The sequence below is a fragment of the Anomaloglossus baeobatrachus genome, chromosome 9, assembly GCF_048569485.1.
Source record: "Anomaloglossus baeobatrachus isolate aAnoBae1 chromosome 9, aAnoBae1.hap1, whole genome shotgun sequence".
Lineage (NCBI taxonomy): Eukaryota > Metazoa > Chordata > Amphibia > Anura > Aromobatidae > Anomaloglossus > Anomaloglossus baeobatrachus.
The window spans coordinates 191,369,522-191,383,112 of NC_134361.1; the positions used below are offsets into that span (position 1 = coordinate 191,369,522).

The 13,591-nt window shown below is 49.9% G+C and overlaps 1 protein-coding gene across 10 annotated transcripts in view; it reads left to right on the top strand.

Moving 5' to 3' along the window:
• The first annotated feature begins 4,229 nt into the window (after positions 1-4,229).
• Positions 4,230-13,591, top strand: part of GAPVD1 (GTPase activating protein and VPS9 domains 1) — a 131,785-nt gene continuing 122,423 nt past the window's right edge. For 4 of the 10 annotated variants that reach the window (XM_075324149.1, XM_075324153.1, XM_075324154.1 and 1 more), the window contains exon 1: positions 4,230-4,335. The gene's annotated coding sequence lies outside the window, so the exon portion shown is untranslated. The remainder of the gene's footprint in view (positions 4,336-13,591) is intronic. The other 6 variants (XM_075324156.1, XM_075324157.1, XM_075324158.1 and 3 more) reach the window with 2 other exon arrangements.

The following is a 13,591-nucleotide window of genomic DNA, read 5'->3' on the forward strand; positions in this document are numbered from 1 at the left end:
AATACCTTGCATTGATGGTGGAACCCTTAAGGTAGTCCACTAGCAGCATGCCCTCCTTATCCCAGAACACAGACGCCATCACCTTAGTGGCTGATTTTTGCACCCTGAACTTCTTTGGACGAGGAGAATCACTGTGCATCTACCCTTTTGACTGCTCTTTGTTTTCAAATAAATCCAGGTCTCATCCATAGTGACCAGTCGCTCCAGGAAGTTCTTATCAGTCCGGAAACGCTGACAAATGGACCGGGAAGTTTTCACTCGCATGCTGTTGTCAGACATTTGGGGACCCACTTTGCAGATCGCTTCCTCATGTCCAAATTTTCATGGATAATAATACAAACACGTTCACGGGAAAACCTCATGATGTCTGCTATTGCTTTAGCTAAAATTCGTGGATTCTCCAGTATGAGGTTGTGCATAGCATCGACGATCTCCGGAACAACAACCACTCTCGGTCGTCCAGGACGTTCCTCATCATTGGTGCTGAAGTGGCCCGTTTTACATTTGGCAACCCAGTTCTTAACTGTGGAATATGAAGGGCATTGATCCCCCAATGTCTGCGACATATCACCATGAATATCCTTCACGGACTTTCCTTGCAGAATCAAGAATTTTCTTTAGTTAAAACCAGAATTACTAGTTCTCTTTCTTCTAAGTTATAGTATGAGCCACCTTGAACATCTTCAGAACTAGACTCATTCTTGGTCTTGTCTGACGTGAAGTACAACGCTGGGAAGGAATCAGACTTGCCACCGTGGTCTGGACTTCTTCTCTTATTACTGCTCTCATTTCAGCCATATAAGAGGATTGTTCCTCTTTCATTAGTTTGGCTATACAGTCAATGGATAACTGCTTCTTATAGGACTGGAAGCTTCTCACCACAAGTACTGTATTTCTTAGCTTTCATTTTAATAGAAGACTTCTGAGAAAGCTCCTTATTCTCCCAAGGTAAAAATGGAGCTAAACAGAGTCCTTAGAGAATCCACGGCCAAGACCAGGTGTTCAGAATGGCCAGGGTTTTGAAGACCAGGGTTTTGAAGATCCTCGATGACCCTATAACCTGAACACTATAGGTGGTGGAAACAGACGTTTATACAGTCTCCGTTGCCCTCACCCCACATAGAACTTGCTTCCGCCCTTTCCTACAAGAAGAAGCTAATAGCATTTTCTCCCATGCCTATGCATCTTGAGAGGACCTCAATCAAATGGCAAATTGCAGAGGACAGATCCATAGCAAGTTGCTCCTCCTGTAACACTAGAGGCCGCTGGCCCACATCGGAGAGGTTTCCAGAGGCCACATGTCTGCATTCTACTATTAGGCCATGCACTGTGTCACAATAGGTCAAGAAGTCCTGTACATAACCGGAAGTTCCCGTTCCTCTGCTCAGAGCACAACCAGACAAGCCACAATTTTGTAATACAGCTGATTGGACAGAGAGAAGGAGACTATGCAACGACAATTAAAAGCAATTTCCCTACTTTCTATATAAAAAAAGTTCAAGTTTTGACCCTAGAAGCCTTGTTTGACTATAAACTTGGAGATAATTGCTGGGTAGTGAGGTTTTTTACATCATGTTCACTGTCAGGTCCAAAAGTCCCTACTTGGGACATGGTACATGGTAGCGCTCACTCATCACTACTTACGAGTACTGAGCACCTGAGCATGGCAGTGCTCATTCATAACTAGTTACGAGTACTGAGCATGGTAGTGCCCGCTCATCACTAGTTAAGAGTACTGAGCACCTGAGCGTGGTAGTGCCCGCTCAAAACTAGTTACAAGTACTGAGCACCTGAGCATGGTAGTGCCCACTCATCACTAGTTACTAGTACAGAGCACCCGAGCATGGTAGTGCTCACTCATCACTAGTTACCAGTACTGAGCACCCGAGCATGGTAGTGCTCACTCATCACTAGTTACGAGTACTGAGCACCCGAGCATGGTAGTGCCCACTCATCACTAGTTACTAGTACTGAGCACCCGAGCATGGGAGTGCTCACTCATCACTAGTTACTAGTACTGAGCACCTGAGCATGGTAGTGCCTGCTCATCACTAGTTACTAGTACTGAGCACCTGAGCATGGTAGTGCTCGTTCATCACTAGTTACGAGTACTGAGCACCCGAGCATGGTAGTGCTCACTCATCACTAGTTACCAGTACTGAGCACCCGAGCATGGTAGTGCTCACTCATCACTAGTTACGAGTACTGAGCACCCGAGCATGGTAGTGCCCACTCATCACTAGTTACTAGTACTGAGCACCCGAGCATGGTAGTGCTCGCTCATCACTAGTTACGAGTAGCACCCGAGCATAGTAGTGCTCACTCATCACTAGTTACGAGTACAGAGCACCCGAGCATGGTAGTGCTCGCTCATCACTAGTTATCACCCATTCCAAAAATGGGTTAAAAACAGGTTATCACCGGACATCCCCTTTAAGCCTTGTCCTTGTGGCTCTTACTCTTAAAACCATTTTACTGCTAGCTCGATATTCTTCTGATGCCCAACATTCCTGGAGAATGTGTGTGTGTGTATATTATATATACACACACACACACACACATATATACACACACACACTCTATAGATACCTACACGACATGATGTATAGCTCATAAAGAGGGCTTTTCACAAATATCTTGTGTAATCAATTGTGCCTCTGAGCAGCGCTATTGCCTTCCGTTCATCCCCATCACATGAACCCCGGGCTCCGTGACCTCTGAGATACGGTGATATCACGTCAACTTCCAGTTGACCTGACATCACTGCGGCCGGCCCCAGTCTCCCTGAGTGATTGGGCTGTGTGTGGAGTTTCACCGCTTGTCACAGCCCAGTATCTCGCGCACTCTCTCCTTCACTGCAGAGCGCCACAAACAGGAGCGATGCTGGGCTGTGACGAGCGGTGAAACTACACCCACAGCCTAGTCACTGGGGCCGGTCGCAGTGATGTCAGGTCAACTGGAAGTTGACCTGACATCAGCGAATTTTAAAAGGTCACAGAGCCTGGGGGTCATGTGATGGGGATGAGCAGACCACAATAGCGCCGCTCAGAGGCAAAATTGAGCCTTTCATTTCCACAGCTGATCCTTTTGATTCAGATACTGAGAATAAGCCATCAATATTAGATGTTCTGGACAACCCCTTTAAAGGCTGAAACCAAATGGTTGCATGTGGCTGAATCTCCGCAGCCCTGCAATAGCCGTAAACAATATCCTGTGGCTAATGTTATGTTTGCGTCCAGTCATTCCTTTTGGTCTGACCCCAAATCCTTCAATGCAAGGAAACAAACATTAAAAACAGGAAATTAAAAGGAATTATCCATTACCTGGACTACCCCATCTCAATCAATGTCTTTCCAAAGTAAAATACAGTAATACTCTCCTCCGGTGTATACTGCCTCTCCTAGGGATCCCATGACACTTTTAGAGTCACGAAATCCCCCGCACCCAATCGGCGGCCACTTGACTGTCCTCTTTTTTTGGACAAATCAAACATAAGGATGCAGTGAAAGCTGCAGCTGCTCTCAGATCACAGGGAGAGGTGGTGCACACACCAGAAGGGAATATATTGTTTTTTGGGGGGGGACTAAACAAAGGGATTGAGAAGAGTTTGTCCACGTAGTGGACATCCCCTTTAAGGAACCGTCTATGAGAGCAAATTGCGACTTTGCTGCAGATTTTCCCCTAAAGCGCTGATGTGCTATATAAGTGAATATATATATATAATAGTATATATAAGTATATACTAAGTAATATATATATATATATAAAAGTATTATATATAATAGTGCTATATAAGTGAATAAAATAAATAGCCATCTAGCAGCCATTGTATACTGCAGTAACCTTGAACTCAGGTTGCTAAGCAACTACATGCCCCAAATGCAGTGCCAGTGCACGCTGGTAGTTGTAGTGATACACTATATGGAGAGCCAGTCACACACTCCGCTCTTACAATACAATTTTCATACTAAATAAGGCAACGAGATGACAACAACTGCATATATTCCTATAACATGTTAATACGCATGCGCTTACCAATTGCCTACTGCTTCCGGGTTACCCAGTAACTCTACGCTGCCTTATTTCCGGCGTGATGTTAATTGTACGCATGCGTAATCACATAAACGTCGAGCATTCGTACTGCGCATGCTCCTTTGGAGTTTACGTATCCTGCACATGACCAGCGAGAAAGTGCGGCGCTTCCCATCCGGCGCATGCGTCATGCGGTCTTTGCCTTTGGTTCCCGCGCATGCGCGGAGCGTCGTGTCTGGGAGGTTGCGGCTGACGAGGATTCCGGCAGCACCGGAGGGCGGAGATCGGGCCAAAGAGATCCGTGTGAGCACTGGTGGCGGGGACGGGGGGCGCTGCACGGCAGCGTTGCCGTGGTTTTGTGGCAGGGGTGCGTGTGGTCCCGTTTGTGGAGGTGGGACATGGGTGTTGTTAGGGTAGGGCACCGGCAGGGTTGTCATAGGGCTGTGACCATGCTTCATATGTGACCAGAGGAGCCGGGTGGCCTTATATATAGAAGGGGACTGCATTTCCCCCTCATATCTCATCCTCCCTGTGTCCTGTGGAGGATGAGGGTGGTAGTAGGCTATGACTACCATATCCTCCCCTGACTGCAGTGCTGGGACACTCCATCTACTCCACCTGGAACATAAAGGGTTAACGATGGCTCCTTTACATAGCGCCAACATAGTCCGTAGTGTGTAGGTGTCATAACTACTCATCTAACCCGATATTGCGCAAAAAAAAAATCTGTGGATTTTAGCAGCAGGCGCTAAAATCCACGGTCAAAAACGTGTAGATGGGACAAATCTCGTCCCCTCGCTGCAAAATGTTTCCACATGCTTATTAATATTGTTAAAGGGGATTATAGAAAATATCTTCCCCCCCCCCCCCATGGCTGAAGTTTGTTTGCTTTACTCGCCCTCCCTGGGTCCAGAGCTGAGTCTGTCTGTGATTGTCTGCAGCGCTGGCATCACGCTGCCACCCATCTGTGAGCTCGGTGTCTCGTGCCGTCAGCGGAGCTCACTGGCTGCGGGGTGACGTCAATAACAGACACTGGAGCAGCGGCGGAAACTCAGTGCTGGACCCAGGGAGGGGGAGTAAGGCACAGTTGTTTTTTTTTTTTTAGGGGGGGGGAGTGAGAAAATGCAGCCGCAGGCCATCTTTTTCTAAAAGAAGAATATCCCTTTAAATCTGCTTTTATCAATTTGTGTCCCGGGTTTCGCCGATTTTAGTTTCGCAGAGGTGTGAGGATCTGGTCCCCGGTCTGTTCACTCAAAATCCCAGTTTAGGAGCAAGTGGAGTTATGTGGAGGGGACCAATTAATAATTTTGGGGTCCCCTTTTTTTTTTTGAAGGGAAGAAAAAGTTCTGCATGCAGGACACTAGGTAGACCCCAATCTGTGGGACCCCTTGGTTTCCATTTATGTAACTGATTCCGCAGATCAGACGAGTGACCCCCAAAAGACATATCTTGCTGTATTTGATTGACTCAGATCAAAATTGGGCATGGCTCTGTGTTTTGGTGCTGACCCCCTCGGTCTGGAAAATTACAGGGATCAGAACAGCACCATAGACTGATCGCAAGTTGTATCTATGAAGAGCACAGCGAGAACAGAAAAAGTGATGTGTGAATGAGCCCTTATGGTATGGCCACAGTTACTGACATTGTATCTGAAAACGTCAAGATCTGGCGAAAGGTGGTAGGAAATCTGTAGAATAGAGCTGAGGGTCTCATATTTAAAGAAAATCTGTCAGCAGCTTTTTGCTATGTAATCTGAAAGCAGCATGATGTAGGGACTGAGACCGTGATTCCAGTGATGTCAATTACGAGGCTGTGTGTTTCAATAAAATGTTTTATCAGCAGGAGATTATCAATACAGGGCTAGATGTTTCATGCCTCTTAGTCAACTGTTCTGTATCCCCATCACTGATTAGGATCTGTCAATATACAGTATACACAGAAAGCGGCCAGTCGGTGGTGTGGGTGAGGTTATACGCAGAAAGCTAGCAATAAACGGTGTGGGCGAGATTATACTCAGAAAGCTGACAATCAGTGGTGTGGGTGGAGTATACACAGAGAAAGCGGCCAATCAGTCGTGTAGGTGAGGTTGTACACAGAAAGCGGCCAAGCAGTCGTGTGGGAAAGGTTGTACACAGAAAGCGGCCAAGCAGTCGTGTGGGAAAGGTTGTACACAGAAAGCGGCCAAGCAGTCGTGTGGGAAAGGTTGTACACAGAAAGCGGCCAAGCAGTCGTGTGGGAAAGGTTGTACACAGAAAGTTACCAATCAGTGGTGTGGGCGCTGTTATATATAGAAAGCGGCCAATCTGTGGTGTAGGTGAGGTTGTACACAGAAAGCGGCCAAGCAGTCGTGTGGGTAAGGTTGTACACAGAAAGTGACCAATTAGTGATGTTGGCGGGGTTATATATAGAAAGCGGCCAATCAGTGGTGTGGGCGGGGTTATATATAGAAAGCGGCCAAGCAGTCGTGTGGGTAAGGTTGTACACAGAAAGTGACCAATTAGTGATGTTGGCGGGGTTATATATAGGAAGTGGCCAATCAGTGGTGTGGATGAGGAGATAGAGAGATATATATATATATATATATATATATATGTATGTGTGTATATAGTGTGTGTGTATTTATGTGTGTATATATAAGCATACAATCAGTCGTGTGGATGAGGTTATACACCGTGGCTAATCATTGGTGTGGGCAGGGATATACACAAAGTGGCCAATCAGTGGTATGGGTGAGGTTATACACAGAGTGGTCAATGAGTGGTGTGGCTGGCCGCTTTGTGTACAACCTCAATCGGTGGTGTGGGCGGGGGTATACTGTGCTGCCAATCAGTGAATTGAGCAAGGTTATAGAGGGCTCAGTACTCAGAGAACTGCTAGATCTACAGCAGATAAAACTGTGATTGTATCAAAACTGTACCAGGTAATCCACTAAGTGACACATCGCTGGAATCAGGCTCCCGGCCTCTACATTATGGTGATTTTAGATTACACAGCCAAAACCTGCTGACAGATTTCCTAAAATAAAACTCCACCAAGGCTGTACACTCCGCCTCTGCTCTCCCGGTCTCTGTACACTCCACAGTCAGACATGTTTTTGCTGTAGGTCTGGTTACTCATTTCTGTGTAGGATCGGGATAATGTTACCAGGGAAGCATCGGCAGGTGAATTATTGATCATTTTGTTGGCACCTTGAATTATTTTACACTTTATTTCTTGGGTGGAATAAGATCACGGCGACAGATCGTTGGATCCAGTGCACTATTGGGTGTAAAAACCTGTTCTGTGATTTGGTTTCGGATTGTATCTTATATATTTATTCTACTGTTGCATTGTTTTGATATATTGTTATTGTTACATCACAATAGTTTACACTTGTTGCAAAATTCAGACTGTTCTTCCTGCAGTTTATGGAGAGATCATGGTGAAGAGGCTGAGAATTCCTCTGCTCTAGAAGGGTCACATTTCCAGCTCCTCCATTATTAATAATGTACATGTGAAGGGCCTGGATTTGGCTTCTCTGGGGATAAGTCGCACATTTGGGAGCTTGGACTGTGTGATCCTGAATATGGCCGATACGAGCTGGTTTCTGCCTTTCTTGCAACTCCGTTATATGGGACATGTAGGATACGATTATGGTCCGTGTTCCTTCAGTTCGGGCTGCAACAATGTAATTACTGCTGATGTATCACATCATAGCCGAATGTTCTTACCGTATTGTTTTATAGAATACGGCCAAATGTCCGGTTCAACTGTGTTCACACTTGTATCTTTCATGTTTGTTATTAGACAGTATGTGCGTCTTGTGGCTTTCTAAATCAGATAGAAACAAGGGTTCAGTGATCTATACAGGGTCTGGCTGTTTTGTTTTTTGTTTACGGGGTTTGGCTGCTTTGGTTTACGGGGCTTGGCTGTTTTTGTGTACGGGGCTTGGCTGTTTTTGTGTACGGGGCTTGGCTGTTTTTGTGTACGGGGCTTGGCTGTTTTTGTGTACGGGGCTTGGCTGTTTTTGTGTACGGGGCTTGGCTGTTTTTGTGTACGGGGCTTGGCTGTTTTTGTGTACGGGGCTTGGCTGTTTTTGTGTACGGGGCTTGGCTGTTTTTGTGTACGGGGCTTGGCTGTTTTTGTGTACGGGGCTTGGCTGTTTTTGTGTACGGGGCTTGGCTGTTTTTGTGTACGGGGCTTGGCTGTTTTTGTGTACGGGGCTTGGCTGCTTTGGTGTACGGGGCTTGGCTGCTTTGGTGTACGGGGCTTGGCTGCTTTGGTGTACGGGGCTTGGCTGCTTTGGTGTACGGGGCTTGGCTGCTTTGGTGTACGGGGCTTGGCTGCTTTGGTGTACGGGGCTTGGCTGCTTTGGTGTACGGGGCTTGGCTGCTTTGGTGTACGGGGCTTGGCTGCTTTGGTGTACGGGGCTTGGCTGCTTTGGTGTACGGGGCTTGGCGGCTTTGGTGTACGGGGCTTGGCGGCTTTGGTGTACGGGGCTTGGCGGCTTTGGTGTACGGGGCTTGGCGGCTTTGGTGTACGGGGCTTGGCGGCTTTGGTGTACGGGGCTTGGCGGCTTTGGTGTACGGGGCTTGGCGGCTTTGGTTTTTGTTTACTACGAAAGAAAATGTTAGACTTTGCAGGACTCTTTAGCCTGCCCCCCACCCTAAAATAAATAAAATTCCTGTGTGTAAAACTTATTCTTTTGTCCTGAAAGTAATGACGGTAAAACAGCCGGACCCCGAATAAATCAGTGAATCTGATAATATTCGTGAAGCTAATTCCATATTTTTTTGCTCCATTTAGAACAAAATGAAAATGTACCCTTTTACATTTCCAGTAGTTTCTTCCTTTTTTGGTTTCATAAAAAAAAGTTCCACATCAAGATTCATTTATTTGACTGGGAACGGAATAAAATGTAATTTTTTTACCTCCCTTTGTCTAAGGGCCTAATTCACAATTTAAGGTCCCTTTTTTTTAGTTTGGAGGTATTTGCCCAAATCTCTTGTGCTAAGTTTTTAAAAATGATGTAAGCGGTGCTTGAGTTTGGTGCGAAATGAAAAAGCTCCTTGAACCCTGATCGTGGGCACGGGCCACTGCGGTCTCTTTGAAGAGCACTCGTGTCTCCGCAGGAGGGATGACCCTGCGTCTAGAACACTGGGTGTGCGGATCGTGGGCACCTAGCCTAATAGTCGCATATCCTTAACTAATCTCAAAAAATTACAAATTGAAAAATCCTTACTCCGCAGAGGTGAGGGTTTGGGGGATAAATTGGAGTGAGATGCGCAGAAAAGTAGTGCTGTTTGATAAAAGTTGTATTTCATGAATCTGTCACATCTGGATAAGCAAAGATGTCAAGAGGGGGGGAAAAAAAGTCTATGATAACAGAAAAAGTTGTGCAAAACAGAGTAAGGTACAAACTAGAGATCAGCGGGCACTACCATGCTCGGGTGCTCAGTACTTGTAACTAATGATGAGCGGACACTACCATGCTCAGGTGCTCAGTACTCGTAACTAGTGATGAGCGGGCACTACCATGCTCAGGTGCTCAGTACTCGTAACTAGTGATGAGCGGGCACTACCATGCTCAGGTGCTCAGTACTCGTAACTAGTGATGAGCGGGCACTACCATGCTCAGGTGCTCAGTACTCGTAACTAGTGATGAGCGGGCACTACCATGCTCAGGTGCTCAGTACTAGTAACTAGTGATGAGCAGGCACTACCATGCTCGGGTGCTCTGTACTGGTAACTAGTGATGAGCGGGCACTACCATGCTCAGGTGCTCTGTACTCGTAACTAGTGATGAGTGAGCACTACCATGCTCGGGTGCTCAGTACTCGTAACTAGTGATGAGCGGGCACTACCATGCTCAGGTGCTCGGTACTCGTAACTAGTGATGAGCGGGCACTACCATGCTCGGGTGCTCGGTACTCGTAACTAGTGATGAGCGGGCACTACCATGCTCAGGTGCTCGGTACTCGTAACTAGTGATGAGCGGGCACTACCATGCTCTGGTGCTCTGTACTCGTAACTAGTGATGAGCGGGCACTACCATGCTCGGGTGCTTGGTACTCGTAACTAGTGATGAGTGAGCACTACCATGCTCGGGTGCTCAGTACTCGTAACTAGTGATGAGCGGGCACTGCCATGCTCGGGTGCACAGTACTCGTAACTAGTGATGAGCGGGCACTACCATGCTCGGGTGTGCTCGGTACTCGTAACTAGAGATGAGCGGGGCACTACCATGCTCGGGTGCTCTGTACTGGTAACTAGTGATGAGTGAGCACTACCATGCTCTGGTGCTCAGTACTCGTAACTAGTGATGAGCGGGCACTACCATGCTCGGGTGTGCTCAGTACTCGTAACTAGTGATGAGTGGGCACTACCATGCTCGGGTGCTCAGTACTGGTAACTAGTGATGAGCGGGCACTACCATGCTCGGGTGCTCAGTACTCGTAACTAGTGATGAGCGAGCACTACCATGCTCGGGTGCTCTGTACTCGTGACTAGTGATGAGCGGGCACTACCATGCTCGGGGTGCTCAGTACTCGTAACTAGTGATGAGCGGGCACTACCATGCTCGGGTGCTCAGTACTCGTAACTAGTGATGAGCGAGCACTACCATGCTCGGGTGCTCAGTACTCGTAACTAGTGATGAGTGGGCACTACTATGCTCGGGTGCTCAGTACTCGTAACTAGTGATGAGTGGGCACTACCATGCTCGGGTGCTCAGTACTGGTAACTAGTGATGAGCGGGCACTACCATGCTCGGGTGCTCAGTACTCGTAACTAGTGATGAGCGGGCACTACCATGCTCGGGTGCTCAGTACTCGTAACTAGTGATGAGCGGGCACTACCATGCTCGGGTGCTCAGTACTCGTAACTAGTGATGAGCGGGCACTACCATGCTCGGGTGCTCAGTACTCGTAACTAGTGATGAGTGGGCACTACCATGCTCGGGGTGCTCAGTACTGGTAACTAGTGATGAGCGGGCACTACCATGCTCGGGTGTGCTCAGTACTCGTAACTAGTGATGAGCGAGCACTACCATGCTCGGGTGCTCTGTACTCGTGACTAGTGATGAGCGGGCACTACCATGCTCGGGTGCTCAGTACTCGTAACTAGTGATGAGCGGGCACTACCATGCTCGGGGTGCTCAGTACTCGTAACTAGTGATGAGCGAGCACTACCATGCTCGGGTGCTCAGTACTCGTAACTAGTGATGAGCGCTAAGGCCACTAAAAAATGAGCCGGTCATGTCCATTTTGATGACGCTGTGCTAGTTTAAGGCTTTATTCACATGTGCTATTTTTGCGTACAAGTGCGATCTGTGGTTTTCACGGATAGCACTCATACCCATAATATTTTACGGGGTTGTGCATGTCCAATTTTTATTTATTTTTTTTCCTTGGACCAAGTGGTCCACGGGAAAAAATCTGAAACTTGTCTAGGAATACATTTTTCTTATCTTTCTTTGAAAAATTTGAGAAGTCCCACCGATTTCCATGGGCTGATTGGCCAAACGCACATTTGTTCCTGATCTTTGCCCCGAGCAAACATGTCCGCTGACCAGATAAGCAAGTTCAGGGTAGCATGGCCTTTTTGTGAGCGTACAAGTCATTCTTCAGCGGGACATTCTCATGTGCAAACGGGGAAATGCTACTGATATTAATAAGGTGTGCCGGCCAACGTTGGTCCAAACATGTCCGCTCCACCACTGATGACTTTGTTAATAGTATCATACAATCATGTTTTTTTTGGAGCTTTTATTTTCTTTATTTTGATTGCTTTTACTATTTTATATGCTGCATTTCCACAGTATTGTGTTGTATAGTAAATTTACCGATGAGCTATGAAGCCCAGCATGCAGCTGGGTGTCATAGGAGCAACAGGGTGGTGTTGCTGGTGGCCATCAGTAGGCTATGGTAATCCACTGGGTCACCATGTATGGGGTGGTGGCAATGGGCACTGGAATTATTCAGCCATTTAAACCCTGCTGACCATAGATTGATAGCAATTATCTGAGCTAGCACTGGTCTCTGTAGTTGGATGGATGCTTACTGTATACCACAGCCGCCACTTGCCCAATACAGAGCTCCTACCTAGTCATGGAGAAGATGTAGTGCTGGAGAAGGGTTTTATTGATCCCATGAATGGCGAAAAGAACAAACAAATCAATTTTGGAACAAATCAAGTCAGACATGTGACTCGAAGCACAGATCGCCAAGCTACGACTTGCCTACTTTGAACACATCGTATGAAGAAAGCAATCACTGGACAAAGACGTCATGGTCGGAAGGATAGAAGGAACAAGGCGAAGATGAAGACGAGCAGCCCGATGCCTTGATGCAATCAAGATAACAGCGGAGGAGGGCCTGGTGCCCCCCCCCCCGTGTAGGCGGAGGAGAGCCTGGTGCCCCCCCCCCCTTCCTGTGTAGGGCGGAGGTGAGCCTGGTGCCCCCCCTCCCCCCTGTGTAGGCGGAGGTGAGCCTGGTGCCCCCCCTCCCCCCTGTGTAGGCGGAGGTGAGCCTGGTGCCCCCCCCCCCCCCGTGTAGGCGGAGGAGAGCCTGGTGCCCCCCCCCCCGCCCCGTGTAGGCGGAGGAGAGCCTGGTGCCCCCCCCCCCCGCCCGTGTAGGCGGAGGAGAGCCTGGTGCCCCCCCCCCCCCCCCGTGTAGGCGGAGGAGAGCCTGGTGCCCCCCCCCGTGTAGGCGGAGGAGAGCCTGGTGCCCCCCCCCCCCCCGTGTAGGCGGAGGAGAGCCTGGTGCCCCCCCCCCCGTGTAGGCGGAGGAGAGCCTGGTGCCCCCCCCCCCCGTGTAGGCGGAGGAGAGCCTGGTGCCCCCCCCCCCCCCCCCCCGTGTAGGCGGAGGAGAGCCTGGTGCCCCCCCCCCCCCCCGTGTAGGCGGAGGAGAGCCTGGTGCCCCCCCCCCCCCCGTGTAGGCGGAGGAGAGAGCCTGGTGCCCCCCCCCCCCCGTGTAGGCGGAGGAGAGCCTGGTGCCCCCCCCCCCCCCCCCGTGTAGGCGGAGGAGAGCCTGGTGCCCCCCCCCCCCCCGTGTAGGCGGAGGAGAGCCTGGTGCCCCCCCCCCCCCCCGTGTAGGCGGAGGAGAGCCTGGTGCCCCCCCCCCCCGTGTAGGCGGAGGAGAGCCTGGTGCCCCCCCCCCCCCGTGTAGGCGGAGGAGAGCCTGGTGCCCCCCCCCCCCCCCGTGTAGGCGGAGGAGAGCCTGGTGCCCCCCCCCCCCCCCCGTGTAGGCGGAGGAGAGCCTGGTGCCCCCCCCCCCCCCGTGTAGGCGGAGGAGAGCCTGGTGCCCCCCCCCCCCCCCGTGTAGGCGGAGGAGAGCCTGGTGCCCCCCCGCCCCCCCCCCCGTGTAGGCGGAGGAGAGCCTGGTGCCCCCCCCCCCCCCCGTGTAGGCGGAGGAGAGCCTGGTGCCCCCCCCCCCCCCCCCGTGTAGGCGGAGGAGAGCCTGGTGCCCCCCCCCCCCCCCGTGTAGGGCGTGCGAGGAGAGCCTGGTGCCCCCCCCCCCCCCCGTGTAGGCGGAGGAGAGCCTGGTGCCCGCCCCCCCCCCCCCCCGTGTAGGCGGAGGAG